This window comes from Panthera pardus, unplaced genomic scaffold (assembly GCF_024362965.1).
Source record: "Panthera pardus isolate Hobbes unplaced genomic scaffold, ASM2436296v1 HiC_scaffold_13, whole genome shotgun sequence".
In the NCBI taxonomy this organism is placed as follows: domain Eukaryota; kingdom Metazoa; phylum Chordata; class Mammalia; order Carnivora; family Felidae; genus Panthera; species Panthera pardus.
The window spans coordinates 125,908,618-125,933,385 of record NW_026526688.1 but is presented as its reverse complement, the minus strand read 5'-3'; the positions used below and the strand labels follow the sequence as shown (position 1 = coordinate 125,933,385).

The 24,768-nt window shown below is 36.8% G+C and overlaps 1 protein-coding gene across 6 annotated transcripts in view; it reads left to right on the top strand.

Annotated features, from left to right (window-relative positions):
• Nucleotides 1–24,768, top strand: part of BMPR1B (bone morphogenetic protein receptor type 1B) — a 422,185-nt gene that overhangs the window by 273,016 nt on the left and 124,401 nt on the right. Inside the window, exon 1 of one of the 6 annotated variants that reach the window (XM_019463957.2) lies at nucleotides 16,589–17,029. The exons of 4 other annotated variants lie outside the window; for them this stretch is intronic. The gene's annotated coding sequence lies outside the window, so the exon portion shown is untranslated. Of the gene's footprint in view, nucleotides 1–16,588; nucleotides 17,030–24,768 lie in introns of those variants that run through there. One more of the 6 variants, XM_019463918.2, reaches the window with a different exon arrangement.

The following is a 24,768-nucleotide window of genomic DNA, read 5'->3' as shown; positions in this document are numbered from 1 at the left end:
CAGTAAGACGGGAATTTCTTTGACTTGGTATAAACAGAGCAAACCGTAGAGAAGATTAATAAATTCAACAGCATTAAACTCAAAAGAAGACGTGTTAATCAAAGGACACTGTAAAAGAGTAAGAAAGGCTAAAAATTGGTTTAGTGCATAGAATATATTAAAGATCCTGTGAATCAATAAGAGAAGTAAAATCAGCCAGTATAAACATGAACAGGAGTTAAAATCCAAATAAACATGAAAATTTGCTGAGCCTCCTTAATAATTAGGGAAATATAAGTTAAAGCTAGAATAATATTTTATGGCCACCGTGTTGTTAAAAATATAGAAGTCTGAAATATCCTAAACAGTGTGGATATGAAGCAACAGGAATGCTCATACATTGTAATGGGAATGTGAGTTGGTACAGTAAATTGGGAAGTTGGAATTGAACCAAGTACACTCTTTTCTCAGCACCTACAAGTATGCCCTAGACAAAGTCTTGCTTGTATGCCTCGGGAAATAGGTGCAAGACTTCGTACTGTAGCCTTGTAGAGAAAACAAACAAATAGCATAATAGCAAAAACATAGAAACAAATCTGGAAACAACCCAACAGAGAGCAGACTGGATAATTTAGGCATTATTTGTATATAGTAGAGTTACCGTAATAATGAAAATGAGTGCATCTCACCCTACCTGCCTGAAACCCCAAATCATAATTTTGAATGGAAAAAAAAAAGCAAGTCACAAATTGCAAAGAGCATGATTTCAATTATGTAAACTTTGATCAGAGGCAAAACTAATATATTTTTGTGGACTCCTTATTTATGTGATCAAGCTATAGGAAAACCAAGGGGAAATATTTTTTTTAAGTTTATTTACTTTGAAAGAGCAAGAGTGAGAGTGGGAGAGGGGGAGAGAGAGAGAGAGAGAGAGAGAGAGAGAGAGAGAGAGAGAGAGAATGAATGAATACCAAGGCGGAAGATTAAAACAAAATTGAGGATGTTGAGTGTTTCTAGTTGGAGGGAAGGAGTTGGGTTCAGGAAGGAGCCCAGAGAGCTCGGGTGATATATAAGTGGATAAGTGGATGATCATTAAAAATATTAAAAGTATCATTATTAACAATTATGTGTATTATTTTTCATTGCATACGCTGTACCTTCTATCCCTGTGACTTACTCATTCTATGAGTGGAAGCCTGTATTTCCCACTCCCCTTCACCAATTTGCTCATCCCCAGCTCCCCTCCCCTCTGGAAACTGTCAGTTCTCTGTGTTTATGGTTCTGTTTCTGCTATTTGTTCTGTTTTTCAGATTCCACGTATAAGTGAAGTCATATGGTATTTGTCTTTCTCTTATTACATTTAAATAATACCTTCTATGTCCATTTGTATTGTTGCAAATGGCAAGTTCTCTTTCTTTTTTATGGCTGAATAATGTTCCTGTGTGTGTGTGTGTGTGTGTGTGTGTGTGTGTGTGTATGTATATATATATCTCACATCTTCTTTATCTGTTCATCTATCTCTGGACATGTGTTGCTTTCATATCTTGGTTATTGTAAATAATGATGCAATAAGCATAGGAGTGCATATATATATTTTTGAATTAGTATTTTCATTTTGTTTGAGTAAACACCCAGTAGTGGCATTTCTGTATATTTTATTGTATGGTAGGTAGTGTGGTTTTTAATTTTTTGAGGAACCTCCATACGATTTTTCATAGTGGCTGTACCAATCTACATTCCCACCGACACTGCACGAAGGTTCTTTTTTCTTCACATCCTTGCCAACACTTGCTATTTCTTGTCTTTTTGATTCTATCCATTCTGACAGATGTGAGGTGATAGCTCCTGGTTTTGATTTGCATTTCCCTGATGTTTAGTGATGTTGAATATCTTTTCATGTGTCTTTTGGCTATATGCATGTCTTCTTTAGAAAAATGTCTGTTCAGTTCCTCTGCCCAGTTTTTAGTCAGATTGTTTGGGGTATGTATGTATGTATGTATGTATGTGTTGAGTTGTACAAGTTCTTACGTGTTGTGGCTATTAGCCCATTTTTAGATATATTTTTTGAAAATACCTTCTCCCATTCAGTAGGTTGCCTTTTTGTTTTGTTGATGGTTTCCTTCACTGTGAAAAAGGTTTTTATTTTGGTGTAGTCCCCATAGTTTATTTTTGCTTTTGTCTCCCTTGCCTGAGGAGACATATCAGTGACAGGACTTTGAATCCCCCTCTCAGGTTTCTTTCTTCCCATAGTATTACTGGAATTCCACAGGGGTTCCCACATTTGTTTACACACAGAACAGGCTGCCTCTGTGAGCCAACACTTTGCTTTCTCCATGGCTGCCTTTTCTGAATCCAGGCTGCCATTCTCTAGGACCACCATTATCTTGAGCGCCTTCCCACTCCCAGCTGACATAGGCCCCTTCAGTTGGAAGGTGTTACTCCCAATCATTGCTGTTTATCACTATGCTCCAGATATTTTTGTTCATTCATAAAGGTGATCTGTCCCTGACCTCTGGTATTTCCTCCTCTCCAGACTGATTGTCTGCTTGTTCTAGACCCACCAGTCCTCATTACTGCTGGGTCCCTGACAGTGTACTACACTCTTCTGCAAATTGAGAAGAGGGATAACTGCCTTCCTGCTGTTAATTGTTAATTGCTCTTGTTCTGAGGACATACAGCATGTCTGCTTGGGCCCTAAGGTATTACAGGTCTTAAGGGATCATGTTTTCTGGTTTTCCCTCTATGCTAGTGGTGTGCCCATGGATTACTAGGGGTTGCATTCCCATGCATCCAGTTATAACCAGTTCTCCTCCGAATCTCTGGTCTTCTTGCCAAGTCTAACTTGCCACCTCATTCTTTCCCTACCAATCCATTCTCTCTTAAAAGCCCTGAAAATTTGCTTTTAGAAATTCTGCAGTTCTGTTTTAGCTTCAGCCCTGAGATCGACCGATCAATCAATCAATCAATTATTCTCATCTTTCCTTCTTCCCATCCCCCCTTCTCTTTCTCATACACAGATATCATACAACTGTAGATTCGCAGGCATTCAGACACGCTTACACATAACAGGACTCTTTCTGTGGATTGGGTTTGCACTATTTCTGAGGTGGTTTCTCAGGCCCCAGGAAAGTCTGCTCGTGTACTGTGTAGCTGGAGAGAATCGGTGGCCCTAACGTATGTGTACCCACATGTGTCAGCATCTAAACTGAACCCAGCCTGGATCTTATTAAATAGCAACAGTAACTGCAGAAAGCCTCAGTAAGGGTAAGTACAATGTATACATTATTGAATTTAAATTTCATTAAAACCTATGAGGTAGGTTTTGCATCTCCATTGTATGGGTGATGAAACTGAGGCTCAGATTGCATAAATAACCAAAATACACATAGATGGTAACAAGTAGAGCTCTGCCACAAAATAGGGCCACCTGATTTGAAAGCCTGTGCTCTTATCACTAAATTAGATAGAATGTTTCATAACACAGATTAATTTCACTACCTTCTTTAAAATGTGATTTCAGAAACAGCTTCTTATTCTGAATATATCACTGACATAATTATGTATTTTTTTGCAAAAATATAATTGGTTGAAAATAATCGCTTTGTGGTGTAATTTATTTTAATGAGAAATGTTCAATTTAAAAAAAATTTGTTAATATTTATTTATTTTTGAGACAGAGAGACAGAGCATGAATGGGGGAGGGTCAGAGAGAGAGGGAGACACAGAATCGGAAACAGGCTCCAGGCTCTGAGCTGTCAGCACAGAGCCCGACGCGGGGCTTGAACTCAACGGACCGCAAGATCATGACCTGAGCTGAAGTCGGATGCTTAACTGACTGAGCCACCCAGGCGCCCCAAGAAATGTTTAATTTGATGATACTCTACTGAGTTTGATAGTACTATATACCTGAGAATCCATTCTGTAGAAATTGGATATCTTGTCTGCTAAACTGGAATCCTCAGAGGCTGAGGCTGTAGTCTTTCCCTGACCAGTAAAATCTCTTTAGTTAACGTTGAATTACTTTGTCATCAAGAAGAGTGTTAGGCTTTCATGAAATATTGTGATTAAGTGCAATATTTCCATAATTTCTCCCCCTGAATTGTAAGTTGGATATGCTTCTGGATAATAAGTAGTTTTATTTTTTGAGTGTGGATTGTTTTGTAGATTGATTTGGGGAATAATGAGACTGTTCAGGATTCTATGAGAAGAAAGATGAATCTTTATTGTCACATTGTAATAGAAAAAAAAGAAATCACCTGGATGTTTATCCACAGTAGAATATATAAATAACTATATACATAAATAACTGAATAGTTATGCAGTGAAATGAATGTATTAAATGAACTTGAGCTGGGTTTATCAACATGGGTTAATCGTTAAAACATTGAACACAAGTTAGTGATGGACACACGAATATACAATATTTATAGAAAATGTGTAAAAATTCTATAAAATGGTATATGTGGCTTGTGGGGACACACACACACACACGCGCGCACACACACACACACACACACACACACACACACACACACACATTAAAGTATACCTGACAGTGATAAATAGCACAATCAGGGTAGTGATCATCTGTAAAAGTAGGAGCAGGGCAATTCTGTTGGGATTGGGTGCATGGGAGTTGTATCAATAATGTTTGCTTCCTTAATCTTGATGATATCTATGTGGTGCTCATTACATGTTCTCTGTCCTTTTGGCATTACTGAAATATTTAATCATAAAAAACCTGAGCAAGTAAAATTTTGACTTTGGGATAGTACAGAAAAATCAATGTGCTCCTCAAAAAAGGTGTTGATGGGGCACTTAGTTTTTTTAAAATAACTCTATTTTTTTTATTTTGTTAAAAAAATGTAACAGAAGACAAAAGTAGGAAGAAGAGAAAAAATGTGGATCACGTGCTTTTCCCTTTCTATTATACTCCATTATGCTGCTGCATACTCCACAAATGGCTTCTGAAATGTCATATTTTCTCAGTTCCCTGAAGCCAACGTCAGTGTATTATTAGCTTTTTGGAGAAGGAGAAGGAGAAATTCTACTGTATTAAAAATACATACATGCATTACAATGATATATATGCATTTTAAGATTCCAATAGATGTAATGCATTAATACTACATATGTGTATGAATATAAATTAACAAAGAATAAATTATCTTTTCCCAAACTCTTGCTGGAACAATTGCTACCTACCCAATAAAACTTGAATTTGCAATAAACCTTCATATCACAGTGGAACCAAGCTCATTTTGCTCGTCTTCATTAAGTTAGTATGGGTTTTTAAAAAAATCGTTTGTCAGCTAGCATACTATTTGATTGAAAGCTGTCTAGACTGCTGTTTTAGTGAAGTATGTATTTAGTTAGTGTCAGATTTTTCCTCTGTGACCTAATTACTTGAATATTCCCAAACAGTCCAGCTTTTGTACAAGAACACATTGTTATACTTGTAGCTTTAGTTGCTATTGTTGACAACTGCATTTTCTTTCATTTTAAGGTGAATTTTCTTTCACATATTACTGTTTATCTCATAAAGCATATATGTATGTTTAATGAGGTAGAGTTTCTTCTTCCCAAAGGAGAACATATAGTAGATTGAAGTTGACTTCATGGAATTGAAAAAAATATGATACTTAAGAAGCATTCATAGAGTATGTGGCCGGTTCAAGCATCAGTTTCCAGGATAATCCTGTTCTGTACTTAGATAATTTAATGAGGGAGGTTTAGTAGTTTGATAACGATGGGCTCTGAAGTTAGAGAGCCTGAGCTCTGAGCCTGTCTTCATCTCCAAGGAACTGTATGAACTGTAACAAATTTGTTAACCTTCTGGGTCTTCAATTTCCTCATTTTTCAAGTGGGATTTTTCACTTATGAGGAGTCCCTCTCTCAATATGGAGAATGGGTGAACTAGAGCTGAGCAGCCTAGTCACAGGGAGGGTGTACTATAGCTGACGGAGATCTAATGAGGATTGAGACCTAATGAACTTAAGACAGAGGCACAGGGCTGGGAAATGGGGGCAACTTTTTAAGACTTAAAAAATGTAAATCAAACAGGTTTGAGGGGCAGAGAGAAGGAATGGTGATAGCTATTTTCATGTTGGCTTACCTGGCCAAATGGATGGATACTGGAACAGTTTATCAAAATAGAAAATGTAGGAAGACCGCTTTAGAGGAAGGATGGGTACGTTACATCTCCATGCATAAGTGTAGTCATGTCAGACAGAGAAATTCTTCTCAACTTTCTTTTTTCTTTAAAAATTTTTTTTAACATTTATTTATTTTTGAGAGACACAGAGAGACACAGCATGAGCTGGGGAGGGCAGAGAGAGAGGGAGACACAGAATCTGAAGCAGGCTCCAGGCTCTGAGCTGTTAGCACAGAGAATTCAGCGTGGGCTTGAACCCCCGAACCAATAAGATCATCACCTTAGCCGAAGTCGGATGCTTAACCGACTGAACCACCCAGGCGTCCCTTTTTCCTTTTTTTTTTTTAAACTCCTCAACTTTCTTAGAGCTACTGCTTTGTAGCTGTCTCTCCAGATCCATCACTACTTAGAACTGTTGACATACATTCCAGTGGATGTTTGTTCATTGGTGTTTTTTCTGCTCCTGCTGGAGTAGGTCCTTGCTTGCCCTGAAGTGGTCCCCATTCTGTTCCATCCTCAGTATCCAATATTTTTTTTTTTTAACGTTTATATATTTTTGAGACAGAGAGAGACAGAGCATGAACGGGGGAGGAGCAGAGACAGAGGGAGACACAGAATCGGAAGCAGGCTCCAGGCTCCGGGCCATCAGCCCAGAGCCCGACGCGGGGCTCGAACCCACAGACCGTGAGATCGTGACCTGAGCTGAAGTCGGACGCCCAACCGACTGAGCCACCCAGGCGCCCCAGTATCCAATATTTTGAAACCAGTTCTGTTTAACAACTAACTCCATCAGCTAGGACCTGATTTTGATGATTTTCCCCTTTCTTTTTAGTGTCTTGGTGTCCTTTGCTCTCAGAATCATCCCAGTGTATGCAAAACAAATCCAATATCTTGAATTTCAAAGAGAATGGGCTCGGGGGTCTCAGCTCCACAGAAACTGCTTGGTCATGTGAATAGTCTTTTGACTCCTTTCTTAGACCAGCTCTAATCTCCAGGAAATTGGGATAATCTAATTAGGCAACCAAGAGTTCTAGAACCATTTAATTCAGAGCAATGGTGTACCTTTACCTTAAATGTCTTATGGTAAGAAAACCACTCAATGTTCAGTGATAGCTTAAGGAAGATTTATTCCAGATGAGCTTTGGTGGCCACATAGATCAAAGCCATGTTAGGTTTATTACATATTATGTGATACAAGTGCTAGAGTCACCCTCATCAGGCATCAGGACATAGTATGTATGTTCAGTTTCTCATATTCTGGATATATGCTTTCTATCTTTTAGGAATTACATTTGGATGCAAGTAACAGACACTAGAATTAATGGCAGAAAAAGAGAAGTGTATGTATTTTTTTCATATAAAGAAGTGCAGAGGTAGGCAATCCAGGGAGGGCATAGCAGTTCCATAGACATCAAGGTTCTAGTCTCTTTTTGATTTTCTGCCCCACTAACCTACATTGTGACTTCAAAGACACGTCATGGTTTTTGGTGGCTAGTATTGTTCTAGCTGTCACGTCCAATTTCTAGGCAGCAGGAGAAAGGGACAGATCATATGGACAAATCTCCTCGTCAGGTACCTTCTTGTAAGTAGCAATTCATGATATCTCATCTCTGGTTAAATTTCACGACTAGCTTTTAATCAGATGACCACATCATGGTTTTTTAGCTGGATATATTGCTGCCCTGAGAAAACAGGATTCTGTTGCCACAAGAAGGGAAGATTGGATAATGGGTGATGACTAGCCTTCTTTGCCTCATGTACTACATAAGATGTTAAGATACTGATCGAAGTATTTCATAAATAAGTAGAACAATGAACATTACTCCTTAGTCAAAGATTTTTTGGTGCAGTTACCCCACTCTGAATGGCCCTGATGGAGACCTTTAATGTTTTCTAGCCATTTAAAAATGAAAACAAAAACAAAAACCCTGCCATTTTATTCTCATAACAAATTAAGATGCATGGCTTCATGAGAAATTTAATAATTATTCCCAGGAATATGTTAGACAATTGAGGAACGTACGGGTTTGACTACAGAAGTCTGTGTCTGGATGTACAAATATATCTAGAACATTAGGTCTGTCAGAGGAAAGGTATATTTTAGACAAAAGGAGAAAGTGAGGCAGTAATTTGTCTAAGGTCACAAGTGAATAACCTGAATTATTTCAATAATTTACAGTATTATTAATTCAAAGGAAATGGATTCTTGATATATTTGAGTCATTCCTAGTCTTAAGCATAACTATTTGACAGAGCCTCTAGGTACTTTGATATGACTGTACCTATGCTGCTTCTAATTAGTATTGATTTTGAATTAATATTATCCCAGGACAGTTATTTTTGGTGCTTTTCCAGCTGTGTAAATACCCTTATTGCATAAACAGACTAAATTTAATCACAGAATTTACTGTGCTGGCAGTATTTACAACTTCATTGTGGACCCAATGTCTTAAACATCTGTCCTTCATTTACTATATCTTAAATATAAACTTTTATAACACACGCCAAATTATAAGTATTTACGCAAAGACGCCATAACATAATAGTGCTTGGAAGAAGGAGCAAATTTCTGAGAAAAGAGTTTAAAAATTAACACAGTTTGGGTTTGTTAATGGTGTCTGTCTCCCACAAAAACAAAGGGGAGCCGATCAGAAATAAGTAAGAAAGCATTTTTAAAAGACCTCCTGGAAGGTTAAACTTTATCATAATATCAAAAATGTTGAAATTAGTTTTTTTTAAGGGGGAGATTTATGTTGTTTTTAAGTGCCTTTGTCTTGATTTAAAAATGATGCAACATTTTCATTAAATAACAAGTTCTTTAACTGGGAAAACATTGTGTGGTCTTTAAGGTAAATTAAGAGGATGTACAGAATAGAGAAACAGATTTAGTAAATCTATGACTTTGAAAAGTTATTTTTCCCACCAAACAGTATCTCTCCACCAAACTCTGTATCTCTCCAATTTGATTATGTAAAAGTCATAGTGTTTTTATAGTTAATTCTTTAGTTTGAGCCCTGCAAGGCTAGTTCCTCATGTATTTCCTCCAACTGATTTAATTTTGGATAAAATTATTTTTATCTGATTTTCCTTTGAGAAAATATGGATATTTGCTTCCTTGGCTGACTTACAGGTCCGGGGGTTGGGGGGGAGGGTACTAAAGGACCCACGTGAATAGGCTTCACAAGTAAGACAGCTGCCCCATGCAGAGATGCCTCCCAGGCTAGTATTTGTGTTCTGGAAGAGGCTGACTGGGAAAACAGGTATGGAGACTCCTCTGCTCCTTAGGATTTACGGATTGGTTTCCCCTATAATATACATGGGAGCGAACAGTGTTCTGAAAGACGAAGAAAATTTTTAAAAATGTAGACTTCTGGAACAGTACTGCTGACACATGGGGAGAAAAGAAAGTAGTGAGGGTAAAGAAGTGATGAACTACAAAAAACATTGTGTGAAGTTATCTCATCTGTTTTACCTGTTATTTGATTGTCTAAAACTAGCATTTTATTGTGCTGTTTATATATTTGTTTTATGTATGTATGTATTCTCTTTCCTAATGAGATTATAGTTGTTGTTGTTGTTGTTTGTTTGTTTTTATGGAAACTACTATCCTTTACTCTTTTGGACTCTCCTATAGCATCTGGCATCATGTGAGACACTGTAAGCCTGAAGATATTTAACTGGATATGAGTGGCAAGTCTGATAAGTAGTGGTTCCTTCATGCAGTGTTTTGAGGATTATAAGGCTGTGTCTGTGTCAGGAGAAGAAAAACTAGAGTGATAAATTAGGCCGGGGTCTCTGTTTTATATATTGCTATATATCTGGAGCTTAGAATGGTGCTTGACAGGTTGGGAGTACTAAATAAATATTTTTTCAGTGAATGAGTAAATCATTCTGCAATACTTGAGAGAGCAAGTAAGAATGGAAGTGTATTTGCTATTCTGTTACTAAATTAACTCTAAAATATCTTCTAATTCTAATCTGTGATTAGTATTAATATTTGTAAATTTAGCAGATATTATATTGGAATCCAAATTCAGAAGCTGCACTATCTTATAATTGTAGAATCTATGCAAGAGATATACAGTCAAACCTGTTAATAATAATTAACTTAATAAAAATAGGGGTTCAACTACGCTGATTTAAGAAACAATGAAAAAAACCTCACCTATATTAACTTGACAAGTCTGTGTAAAGTTTAATATTATGCTAAACTCCTATTAATATTCAATTAGTTAATTGAGTGGCATTCCTCTTCAATTTATATTTCAGTTAATATAGAGTGAAAGTTAATTAACCTGGCTCTGGAATAGGTGTGGGGATGATTGAATTCTGTTTTATGGTAAGGGTAAGATCATACTGGACCATTTATCTGATTATCTGATTTTATCATCATGACATCAAAATTCTAAAAGGGATTTTATGCCTCTTTAAACTCAATCTTTCATATAAAATGGATTCCTGGAAAGTAAGTGATAAGAATTGTAGATTTTTACTACCAGGTTTAATCAATATTCAGATCTCCTGGTTTCATATTGATGCCTTTTTGAAATGTTAGTATTAACCAATGATTTTCCCCCTCAATATTAGTGAAAGAAGAGACTCTGCCAAGAACAAAATGATTCTGTACTACATGGAGTATCATCCAGAAGGGCATGGGGTGGGGTGGGAGTGGGAGGATGTTCGTTTGACCCAATGGGCTTCTTGATACATGAGGCGAAGGAGCAGGGAGAATAATGGTCCTCAAAGTACGCCCCAAGGACCCTTGGGAGGTCTCTAAGAAACTGTTGGACATTTGCAAATTCAAAACTGTTTTATAATAATACTAAGACATTATTTGTCTTTTTTGCTGTGCTGACATTTGCTTTAGTGGTTCAAAAGACAATAGTAGGGAAAACGGCTGGTACCTTAGCACCAACCAAAGGTGGTGGCAACAGGCATTTTACCATTGTGTTCTCCATTGTCACATCCTTGAAGTAAAAAAGAAAAGTGAACATTTAACTTAAAAATGTCCTTGATAAAAAGGTAAAAAATTTCCACTTATTAAATCTCAACCCTTGTGTACATGCCTTTTCAATATTCTGTGTGATGAAATGGAAGTATGCTCTGTGCCTGCCATCGCGCACTGAAGGGCAGTGGTTTTACTCAGGAGTTGTAGTTAAATGAGTTCCTTTTTGATGGATCAGCATCTTTAATTGAAAGAGTGACCAACAAACTGTGACAATTCAGATTTGGACATTTGGTGGAAAATTTTTTTGAAAAGAAAGTGAGCCTGTTGAGGACAATAATGGACAGTATTTGAGCTGCTGATAAAATATGAACTGTTAAGTAAAAATTCAAATAAAAACTTAAATTTTGGAAACCTTGTGATTGCTGCCATGAGCCTTGAGAGTATCCAACTATTTAAAAGCTTTTTTTCATGACACTGGTGTGGATATTAGCAGATGTGATTTTTTGTTTTTGTCATTTCGTAAGGAAATGTGTTAACATTTCAAACTCTGTGGGGGTCAATGAACTGATATTTATATTTTCCAAATGATTAATGCATGATTTTATACAATTATATATGGATAAAAGATCTAGTCAAAGTAAAAGGTAGTAAAATGTATTTTAATGTAACAGAATACAAATATTTCATTGTTATGATTCAGATTCTACATTGCAACGAAACTTAAGAAACTACGATATGTTGGGGGGTGCCTGCGTGGCTCAGTCAGTTAAATGTCCAACTTTGGTTCAAGTCAAGATCTTGTGTTTCATGGGTTAGAGCCCCACATGGGGATCTCTGCTGTCAGCCCAGAACCCTTATCCAATCATTTGCCTCCCTCTCTCTCTGCCCCTCCCCAATGTGTGCCCATGGGTGCACTCTTGAAAAAACCTACTACATGTTGAGTTTTGGTGTAGTACTAAGGAAGACTTATATCCACATTATCTGAAAAGGCTATTAAAGTATTTCCCCCTTTTCCTTTCTCTTTATCTGTGGGAGACAGGAATGCCTTCACATCAAACGAAATAACATATCATAATATATTGAATGCAGAGGCAGAGTTGAGAATCTTATTTTCCTTTAAGCTAGATACTTACCACCAAATTATTTTTATTTGAAGAAACATGATTTTCATGAAAGCTATTTTTGTGTTACAGTAACATAGTGGATTTATTAGTATTATTTTTAAATGAATATACATCTCATTAAATTTTTTTTTTTTTGAGAGAGCACACTTGTGCTCAGGTGGGGAGGGGCAGACTGAGAGGGGGAAGGAGAGGGAGAATCCTAAGGAGACTCCACACACAGCACAGAGCCTGATGTGGGCTTGATCTCACCACAGTGAGTTCATGACCTGAGCAGAAATCATGAGTCGGACACTTAACTGACTGAACATCGCAGGTGCCCCTCATTTTAATTTTAATAAGGTAAATAAAAAACAAAATAGATGTTAACAAAAATAAACAAAAGTTCTTTTGGGTCCTTAATATTTTTTAAGAATGTAAAGGAGGGGCGCCTGGGTGGCGCAGTCGGTTAAGCGTCCGACTTCAGCCAGGTCACGATCTCGCGGTCCGTGAGTTCGAGCCCCGCGTCAGGCTCTGGGCTGATGGCTCGGAGCCTGGAGCCTGTTTCAGATTCTGTGTCTCCCTCTCTCTCTGCCCCTCTCCCGTTCATGCTCTGTCTCTCTCTGTCCCAAAAATAAATTAAAAGCGTTGAAAAAAAAAAAAAATTAAAAAAAAAAAAAAAAAAAAAAAAAAGAATGTAAAGGAATGCTGAGACCAAAATGTTTAATGACACTTCTCTCAACTCTAGATTAGAACAGGTGCCTCTCTACCTATAGAGTGATATTGCTTAATATGTTAGTATTGTCTCAGTACAGTTGTTACCATTTCATTTTTTCATTTGTTGATATATTCAACACGTAATTACTGTGTACCTTCTGTCCTATTAGGTCATGGGAATTATTTCAAGAAAAGATTCTATCCCCTGCTTATTTTTAAGCTTCTCTAAAGCCAGGTCTGAGTGCTATAGTTCTTTTTATTTCCCTAATTACGGTAAAGTTATTTAATATTGGTTTTCTCTTTCCTCTTTTCAACTTTATAGATATGGAAATGTGGCTTGGTATTTGTTTTCATGTTTTTGCCATTTGTTACTAGGATAGAATTTGGCTAATATTTAAACAAGTACACCATTTATCCACTTCCCTTTCTTTCTAGTACGTTTGAAATCATGGAAGAGGTAAATACCTTTCAGCATTTTGTGTATGTGCAATTTTATACAAATGGTAGGGATGAGAGACAAGAAGGGCATGGGAAAGAGAGAGAGATGAAAGTCTTTAACAAGGTGTTTGCAGAGTGTTTTCCAGATCTATCCCTCACTTTTGCAGGGGCAAGGCAAGAGTACAGACAACTGCACAGCATATGTAATCTATTTAAAAGTTCTAAATTAGGCACATATGCTATTTGCTAATTGCTCTTAGCCATCCTTTGGACCTAGGATTGCACACTCTGGTTCTTTGGGAAAAGAGTTCTGAGGTCATGGTCACGTGAAAGGAGGGATGGTAAGGTCCAGAGAGGCCTGTCCTTTGTTACCTTGGATTCCTTGTAGTGGTGAGGCATGCAGCCAAAAAGGGATTGGAGGGGATACCTTTAAAGTGCATACCTCAAGACTAGGACCTTGTTTGTCCATGTCTAAGGGCAAGACTGGTATGGGCCATATATTACTTATATTAGAATCTCCAGCAGTGCTTCTTAAAAATGCAATTTTGTAGACCCCATCCCAGACCTGAATGAATAGAGAGCAATATGGTGCAAAGGTAGGTGTTATGAGTGTCAATAGTCATAGGTTATGTTTTGAGGGATTTTTTGGGGCAGATATATGAGTTTCTGCTTAGCATCAGTTATTTCATTGTGGCTGTTAAAAATGTCTTTCTAAACATTTGATCTAATTTAATTCTCTTAACAACTCTTTGAGGTTTTTATTCCCATGTTTCAGAATGTATTCTGTAATGCCATTGGGGAATTTGAATCTTGAAATGGCCTTAGGATATTCCTTCTCTAATGCCAAGTTCCTACGTATTTTTCACCAGTATGTGCAATTAATAATGTTATGGATTAAATATACTTATGTCTACATCAAAAAGGAAAATACGTTTTGTGAAATGTTAGGCGAATATTGAAGGCCTAGGAGGGGAAATCCCTTCTGAATTTTGAAGAAAATACTATCTTTTTAATAAAATGAATTCACATTAAGCAGAATGAATTTTATTATGCAAGTTAAACCTGAATATTTAATGATGACTTATAAAGTAGTTACTAAAAATGCATGTTAGTAACTTTGTGTGCATGTAACAATATCATCACATGTGCATTATAGTGTTGTTGATAATTTGCATTTGCAGTGCTTTTTCAAAAAATAATTTTCGGTTTCTAGAATAACAATATTGTCTACAGGGGTGCCTGATTGGCTTAGTTAGGTTGAGCATCCACTCTTGATTTCGGCTCAGGTCATGATCCCAGGGTCATGGGATGGAGCTCTGTGTCAGGCTCCACGCTGGGCAGGAAGCCTGTTTAAGACTCTTTCTCTCTCTCTCTCTCTTTCTCTCTTTCTCTCTCTCGCTCCCTCTCTCCAACTCTCTCTCCCTGTCTCCTTTTGCCCCTCCCCAGCTCGGGTATGTGTGCTCTCTCTCTCTCAAAAAATAATACTGTCTACAGAGAAGTTATGGATCAAGTTGGGAATTGTATAAAAACACCTATATTGTTTTTGGAAAGTATTGTTTAAAAGGAGTGAATGGTCAAATTTAGAAGTAACTAATAATAGTCCTGTGAAACCAATAATGAAGTCATTTACTAACTTAAAAAAAAATTGTGGTCTCACGCCTAGAAAGTGCTATTTAGTAGCAGGGGTGAGAGGGTGGAGCTAGTTACTGCTAACCATACAGTACTCTAGTTGTTTCCCACAGTTAATATTAACTACTGCAGATTTGTAATTTATAATGTGAAAGCAGTTTAGTCCCTGGGATTACCTGGATTATTTAGTATTTTGCATCTCTGTGAAATACTGAATGGCCGCTTGTTCCTGGAATCGTATGAACTTTTTGGGCAGCTATTTTGGGAATTATTTCATACAACTGAAATGTCTTCCTAATGATACTGTTTCTTTTCTAAAAAGGAATAGCCTAGGATTCAGTTTTGGCTTCCATAGACAAATTAACATAGTGTGGTGAAGAAATGGGGCCCGAACTAGAAGAGTTAATCTTTAAGTTCAGCTTGAGCTGTGTGTGCTGATCCTTTTCTGCTTCTTGTTAATTGGCGCCTCAGACTCCCTACTAATTAATGGGAGAGCATGGGGCAGGTGGCGCCGTTTTATTTTGATAATCCTTGTCATCAATGTCCATGTAATCTTCTTGTTTAATTATAATGAATGTGCATTTGGGGTGCGTGAACTTTTAACAGCTTTTTTTCACTGGAAGTTCACTGGTCAAGGACAGTTTTGCAACTGTCAGATGCTACTACGTATTGCAAACAAAGACACTTGTTTTAGTTTTTTAGTTGTTAATTCACACAAGTGGCAGTCACTAAATGGAGGTGCTGTGTGCTTTTTAAAAACTAGACGGGAATAACTCTAGCCAGAGAAATTAAAGAAATCTGTGCTTCTTTTAATTGTGTGTGTGTGTGTGTGTGTGTGTGTGTGTGTGTTTGGAGTGAGGGTAAGAAATTTTGTTTAAATAGGGACATTTAATTTTAAGAGTACTTAATGGATAAAAATATTAGAGTAATGTTTTCTCTGGAAGGAAGAGCTGAGGCAGGAAGTCAAAATAAATGGAACTGATTTACTTAAGAATTTGCAAGTTTTAGCTGTGAAATGACCAGATAAATGATTCTCTTGGAGAGTGGATAGCTGTTAGAAAATGCATATTTTGCTCATTTCCATTTTAAAGAGACTGTTCTTGCTTTCAGGTATAAAGATGGGTTTAGGTAAAAATAAATTCAGAGTAGTTTTGAAGTTTGGGGACAAGTCTTAAAATTGTGTTCCAAGCAATGCATTATTTATTTGGGGGAAGTGGGAGAAAAGGAGGGAGGAAGAAGTCAAAAAACACCTCCTTGGCTGTTAATACCTTGAAACTTAGTGGAAAGGAAATAACACCCAATTTATACGAACTCCAATGTAAACAAACAGGAGCTATGATGGGAAATAGCACCAGGGCCAATTTATAAGACTTGGTCCATGTTCATTTTTCAGATAAAACTTCCTGTACTTACTCCTACCCATTATGGGCCAGACCAAAACCAAAATAAATCTTCCTCAAATGGTATAGGGAAACATTTTAATTGGGTGATATTTTTGGAAAATCAGAAATTGTTATTTCGCTATTGGTACCTTGATAACATTTCATGTATTATTTCAAAGTGTAAATTTTTATGAACTTGGATGTTAATTATATACTTACAGTTTAATAATAATAACAACAGTGTTTTGGTATATAATATTTTTGTGACTAATCAGAGAATCTTGACTTAATTTAAATTTACAGTTAAAATTAAAATCCAAATCTGTGGTCTTCACCTAAATAGGTGGTTCTCCACCTAGAGGCAGATTTCTTCCCTCTCCCCACCCAGGGACTTATATCCATGTCTGGAGACGTGTTTGATTTTTACGACTGGGAGGAGGTGCTACTGGCATTTAATGAGAGAAAATGATGGATGCTGTTAAACATCCTAAAATGCACAGGACAGCCCCCCACAAAAAGAATTATCTGGCCCAAAATATTAATATTGCTGGGATTGAGAAACCTGCCCTACCTAAATGATGCTTTCTACTGATGAAACACTACTGATTTGTAATCTGTGGATTGTGAAGATACTGGAAATTACCTGAAGAAATGCTACATTGAAGGAAACAATCATATGTAGGTATGTAAGTATTGGGTTGTATGGGGTTAACTAATATATAACACCCTCCTAATTTTATTTTGTTCTCTCCCTTTCAAATGACAAATTTTTGTCCTGCAGTAAGTGATTCACTATGAGGAGCGATGATTAGTAAACTAAACGGTTAACAAAATCATGGTAATCATTTTGCAATATGTACATATATCAGAAGTGTTATGTTGTACACCTTAAACTAGTACAATGCTGTATCAATTATAGCTCAGTGAAACGGGGAACAAAAGTGTCTCATGGGGGAAATAATCTGAAATCTCAGGGGAAAGAGCAGTTACACATGTGTTGTAGGTTTTTCTCTCAGTATTGACTATATATATTCAAGATAGAAGAAAGCGCAGTGCTTACTTGGCCTGAAAGGAATGCAGTGTGGCCAGGAATGATATATGCCAGATCGCATGCTGCTGTGCTTATAAAGCCTGCAACTTCCTTGGTGTGGAATAGCTGTTTGTTAGATGACTTCTTCCTCCTCCTCCTCCTCCTCCTTCTCCTCCTCCTCCTTCTCCTCCTCCTCCTCCTCCTCCTCCTCCTCCTCTTCTTCTTCTTCTTTTTCTTCTTCCTTCTTCCCCTTCTCCTCCTCCTTCTCCTTCTCCTTCTTCTCCTCCTCTTCTTCTTTTTCTTCCTCCTCCTCCTCCTCCTCCTCCTCCTCCTCCTCCTCCTCCTCTTCTTCTTCTTCTTTTTCTTCTTCCTTCTTCCCCTCCTCCTCCTCCTCCTCCTTCTTCTTCACAGAGAGAGAGAGAGCACAAGGAGGGGAGAGGCAGAGAGAGAGAGAGAGAATCCCAGGTGGGCTTTGCACTGTCAGTGTGGAGACCGATGCAGGACTCAAACTTGCAAACCCCGAGATCAAGACCTGAGCCGAAACCAAGAGTCACATGCTCAACTGACTGAGCCACCCAGGCGCCCCTAGAAATTTTCAGAAAGATTTTAACCTAGCAGCTAAATTCAGGCCTCAGTTCATCTGATTTGAAAAGTTTTTCCTCTTCTTTTATTCCTATGTGATTTTTGTCAACCTGTGATAAGTAGAGATTTAAACCAGGCATTTATTTATTATCAAAACAAGAGCTTGATTCCAAATTAAACAGTTTAAATTTTATTGGCTCATTATTATTTTTCTTTAATGATAAGAATGCAACTAAATATATGCTGAGTAGTATATACCAAGTGTCCTTTTTTGGTGTTCTGCTGTTCAAAAGTTGCTAAATCAGTTCTTGTTGACTTCCTTATATCATAGGGAAGATATACAATGTAAAAAATTTAAAGTTATATAATACTTTATGTAATATATGTAAAGCATATGTAAATGATGGCGTGTAAAAATGTTTCTGAACTCACCACTGTACCTAAGAAATTTAACATTAACATTGTTAGTGCTGTTTGAACATTGGCTGAAATAGACATGTTTGCGTTTTGAGCTGATCTGTTCTTAGGTATTATTGGCAAAGCATGTTGTATTTAAAGAGCTCAACAGAAAATTAATATATACTAAATATGTGAGAAGTGAGAAAGATTTCGGTTAACCTATATATTCCCCCAAAATAGCTGTCTAAAGAAATGAAAAGTAACTTGTTTGGCACATAATTTAGTAGTTTTTTTTTTAATGTCTTATTCCCTGGGAGAGGAGAAATGGGACCAGCGCTGAGGCCCGCAGTGCTGTAGGGAACTTGTTGGATGGCAGGAGGCTTTGTCCACAGAAACATGAGGGCTCATTCAGCTTGGTGACTGCAGTATATTTTATAAGGAAACCTATGTCTAAAAATAGATGCTGAATGAAACTTCTTTTAGAGCACAGGGCCATATGGTTGTTAAAGGGCCACTTTGTTTTATTGGAAAAAAAATATGAAAACTCCCCATTTGGAAGCAAGTCTTAGTAGTGACTGTTAGAAAATGTCTTTTTGTGCACTGTTAGTAGTAGGTAAGTATTTCAAAACAGATGTGTTTTCTAACCACATTGATTAAAAAACTACCTTAATTGACATTTCTCAGATTCTGTTACAGTGTACTTTTTTTTTTCTTTTTTCTGAATGATAGTAGCAATCATATATAATCATTGAGCAGGGGTTTTTTTTCCTCTGAATTTTGGCAGATGTTTAATATTTGAAACAAAATATGAAATTGAAGAAAACTGTACTAAAGTTCCAGATGAACTTTTATTTAGTCTTTAAAAAATCACGTGATATGCCCAGTCCAGAGTTTTAATGTTCTATTCTCTGACAGGAAAATATGTTTATTTCTGTGATGTTTATAAGCACGTGCCCCTATAGAGTCCATTTCTGAGGCAGCAATGCAATTTCTGAAATCTGAGTTTATAAAAATACTTTGAGAATTAAGTTCTAAATGTGACTTTATGAAACCGATACTAAAATAGTATATGTCATACGACTACCACTGTTAGTTTAAATGAATTGGAAAGATGTAATACAAAGTCTGTTTTCAGTATGATAGAGGGAAGGAAAACAACCTGATTTATTCCAGGAAGGACTGGGTTCTGGATCACCAATAATGTCTTGGAGCTCAGGTTAAATGTATATATATATATATATATATATATATATATATACACACACATACATACACACACACACACACACACACATATAGAGAGAGAGAGAGTGAGTGGAAACTACCCTGTTAACTGGTCATACTCTGAGGTTATAATTGAGGAAAACTTGAAATGCTTTCTTTCCTTCCATGAGCACAGTGTATCTTTATAGTAAAATTGCCACTAACTTCATTCTCCTTAATGTGAGAGTATTTCCCATTTCCAATGAAAAGCCCATAGGGCTCAAAATAAATGAAACCTACCATGTTTCCGTTTAAATACACACACACACACACACACACACACACACACACACACACACACCCAAAACTTTCCTCCATACTCTTTCTTCTCTCTCCTTAGAGACCTCTGCCTTCTCCTATACAGCATATGACTGCCAGCAAAACTTCTAGTATGGTAAAATGTTTTAAATTTATATGTTCTTTCCAGCTCTTATGTCAGAGACCCTTGAACTTAACTTCAGTTCTAGAAGCAGTGATGGCAACCTTCAACACTTACTTCTTTTAAAATGTGTTTATATGCATTTGTGTAATACATTTTCGGGTTCCCTGGCTTTGAAACATATGCCGTAAATGAAACATACCTCTCACACAAAATGTACTGTAATAGATGCATGTTTATACACATGAATGAGAAGTATATTTACAAGAGGTTCTAATGTAAGGACTTTAATTTTGTGCAGTATCTTTCACATGTGATATGTCATTTATTCAGTGGGACAATATTGTGTGGCATAAGGGGATTTCCATTTTATGGCAAGAACCAATACTAAGCAGGGTTAATTGCAGGAGGGGGGAGATCTGTGACCCTTAATCTGGGGGAGATCTGTGACCCTTAATCTGAGGCACTTTCCCTCAGACCATACTAAAAATTCTATTTTAAAATCCAGCAAAATGACACAACTTATTAATAGTACTGTTGAATTCAGAATTGCTGAAACTGTCTATAATTTAGCCCACGGGGCCAACACTCTTAGCTACTTGAATAATAATGATTCTTATAGTAGCTAATATTTTAGAGTCCGTATTTGCATACTGCATATTTTTTGTGTAATTTAGGAATATGTAACAACGTATCCATCTTTTTTAAATTTTTATTTTTTATTTTTTAAAATTTACATCCAAATTAGTGTATAGTGAAACAATGATTTCAGGAGTAGATTCCTTAATGCCCCTTACCCATTTAGCCTATCCCCCCTCCCACAACCCCTCCAGCAACCCTCAGTTTGTTCTCCGTATTTATGAGTGTCTTCTGTTTTGTCCCCCTCCCTGTTTTTATATTATTTTTGTTTCCCTTCCCTTATGTTCATCTATTTTGTCTCTTAAAGTCCTCATATGAGTGAAGTCATATGATTTTTGTCTTTCTCTGACTAATTTCACTCAGCATAATACCCTCCAGTTCCATCCATGTAGTTGTAAATGGCAAGATTTCATTCTTTTTGATTGCCAAGTAATACTCCAGTGTGTGTGTGTGTGTGTGTGTGTGTGTGTGTGTGTGTGTATCACATCTTCTTTATCCATTCATCCATCGATGGACATGTGGGCTCTTTCCATACTTTGGCTATTGTGGATAGTGCTGCTATGTTTATTACATGGGGGTGCATGTGTCCCTTCGAAACAGCACACCTGTATCCCATGGGTAAATGCCTAGTAGTGCAACTGCTGGGTCATAGGGTGGTTCTATTTTTACTCTTTTGAAGAACCTCCATACTGTTTTCCAGAGTGGCTGCACCAGCTTGCATTCCCACCAACAATGCAAAGAGATCCTCTTTCTCCACAACCTCGCCAACATCTGTTGTTGCCTGAGTTGTTAATGTTAGCCATTCTGACAGGTGTGAGGTGGTATCTCATTGTGGTTTTGATTTGCATTTCCCTGATGATGAGTGATGTTGAGCATTTTTTCATGTGTCAGTTAGCCATCTGGATGTCTTCTTTGGAGAATTGTCTATTCATGTCTTTTGCCCATTTCCTCACTGGATTATTTGTTGTTTGGGGGTTGATTTTGATAAGTTCTTATAGATTCAGGATACTAATCCTTTATCTGATATGTCATTTGCAAATATCTTCTCCCATTCTGTCGGTTGACTTTTAGTTTTGCTGATTGTTTTCTTCACTGTGCAGCAGCTTTTTATTTTGATGAGGTCCCAGTAGTTCATTTTTGCTTTTGTTTCCCTTGCCTCCGGAGACATGTTGAGTAAGAAGTTGCTGCGGGCAAGATCAAAGACGTTTTTGCCTGCTTTCTTCTCAAGGATATTGATGGCTTCCTGTCTTACACTGAGGTCTTTCATCCATTTTGAGTTTATTTTTGTGTATGGTGTAAGAAATGGTCTAGGTTCATTCTTCTGCATGTCGCTGTCCAGTTTTCCCAGCACCACTTGTTGAAGAGACTGTCTTTATTCCGTTGGATATTCTTTTGTGCTTTGTCAAAGATTAGTTGGCCATATGTTTGTGGATCCATTTGTGGGTTCTCTATTCTGTTCCATTGACCTGAGTGTCTGTTCCTGTGCCAATACCATACTGTCTTGATGATTACAGCTTTGTAGTATAGCTTGATGTCTGGGATTGTGATGCCTCCTGCTTTGGTTTTCTTTTTCAAGATTGCTTTGGCTATTCAGGGTCCAACTTATCCATCTTGTTTTTAGAAAACTTTCTTTTTCTTTTTGATGATGAGAGATGATTGATCTTGACAATTAAAAATATTTTATACATTTCAGATGAAAATTTTATCTGCTGGGTGAATGTCTCAGCCTTTTGAGGTTTCTCCCACTCCTAGGATTCTACCAACCATCTCTTTCTCAGGTCAGTGTGAGGGAATGCTTAAGAAGCCTCATGGTAATGGGAGAGGGGTATCCCTTCGGCCTCCTTCCTCTGTAACCCACTGTTTCTGCTGCTATGAAGGTTGCCTGCCTGATTACTCAGTCTGTGGTCCAAGGCATTCCAGAACACAAGGGTTTATTGTATCTGTGAATACAATATGAACACAGATAATCCAGCTTCCTTTGTTCATTCCATAAATGTCAACTGTGCCTTATGTGTTCTAGGCATAGTTATAGATGCTTTGGACATTGCAACTGAGCATAACAAAATATCTGCTTTCAAAGTATCCACATTCAAGAGGAGGTAGACAACAAATACATCAATATGTAGAGAAAGATTATCCAACTAGATAGAAAGAAATGATCTGAAGAAAAAATGAGTTAGAAAAGTTGGTGGTTACTTTTCTTAGAATGGTCATGGAACTGAAATCTAAATAATGGGAATAAGATAGAGGAACAGGTATAAGGACTGTGAAAGGAAATTAGTGGTGTGTTTGAGGGATAGACAGAAAACCAGCATTCAGGGCACATTTTGGAAAAAGGGGGAAAAGATAAGGAAGTGAGGTCAAAGAAGAGGCAGAGGCCAAATTATGAAAGCCAGAGTAATGAGTATGGTTTTGTTTATAACTGGAAGTTTTAAGCAGAGAAGTAATATGTGATTTACACCTCCGTAGATGTCACTTTGGTTGCTGATTGGAGAGCTCAGTTTGTGGCAGGACATAGTGGAATCAATGAGTTAAAGAGGAAACTGTTACACAGCTTTCTGCAAGATACGTGATGGCAACTGGGTCTAGAGTTTTTGCAGTGGTAGTGGTGAGAGTGGTTCTATTTGGGATATATTTTGGATATGGTACTTCCAGGTCATGATATAATGAAATGGATATGAGACCTGAGAGAGAGAGAGGAATTAAGAAAGGCTTAATGATTTGGGAACAGAAAATATTTCTTGTAAGGATTAAAAATGGTTAATGGCTTGCCTTACTGACTGGCTTGGTTGCTTTCTTTCATTGATTCATTCATTCATTTTTGTGCAAGTGTGAGGTATCCTGATACGCTCTGCATTATGCATATTAATTGTTTCCAGAAGTTGCTTCTTCAGTGGGTTCAAATCCACTTAATCAGAGGAGAGGAAGTGGGATGAATTTCGGAGTGGATTTTTAAATTTCAAAGTGATGTTCAGAAATGCCATCTTCATTAGGAATCACTTTTTAAATATCTGTTGTAGAACTATACTCAAAATCTCAGCTCACTGGAATGGTCTTTTAGTATCTTGGTTTACCATGGTTTATCAAGAGAAAGGAAACTGCTCAAATTTGTGCTGTGAATTTGAAGCAGTCTTAATAACCTGTTTTAAGATAGCAGACACAATTGTTAAATATTTGTTTAGGTTTTATTATAACCAGCACAGATTTATGATTGCATTTTTATGTGCCTTGTATAGTCATTATGTATGGTATATCTTAGCTCATTTTATAGAACATAACTTTATGTATTATATGGAGGTAAATATATGAATCTTGTGTAACATTTTCGTCATATAGATGACCTATTTGATTCTGTAATTTTAATCAGAAATTCAGACCCAAATTATAATATTAGGAACAATCCTAATATTACAGAAAAGTATGGACTTCAGAACACAGTTGTGAAACTGGACCTTTATCAAGTTACAAAGGAACTTTCTGTCCATACTGACTCTGTCCACTTTAAGCATGATTTCTCACCATCTCTTACTCCAGGTATTTTATATCTGATGTTCTCAGTATCGTTACGAGGATTTTTTGTTTTCCTGAAAAAATTTCCCTTTAATGTTCATATAACTGTTAGATAGCATTAGGAGTTTTCCCCAGAATGTCTGTATTATTTTAAAGAAAAATGGTAATTATCATGATTATTCTGAATCTCGTTTGTCTAAAATCTAGTACAGTGTACTGTAGTTATAGATATAAAAAAGTCTGTGCTTTTTAAATATGGATGTCAGATTTTTCTTAATACTTAAAGTTTTCCAGTAGTTCAGGTTCTTGCTTCTTTTTCTGTGGCCAATTAAAAAAAGAGCAGGACTTTTTTAAGGTCAGAAGATCAGCTTGATTTGTTTGTAAAACATAAAAAGAAATACTTGTTTCTAAGACCAGAAAAATCTGTTTTCCGGTTAACTTATTTTTTTATGTTTTGCTTTGTTAAAAAATCAAAAGTAAAGTTAGAAGTAGAAATACCATTTGATTCGTGGGTTAATTTATTGGAGTCCTAAATGCTAATTTAGTTACCTGAAGTTATCGGATTAAAAACAGAGGAGGGAAAAAAAAAAAAAACAAAATTTCTCCATTTCTCATGACC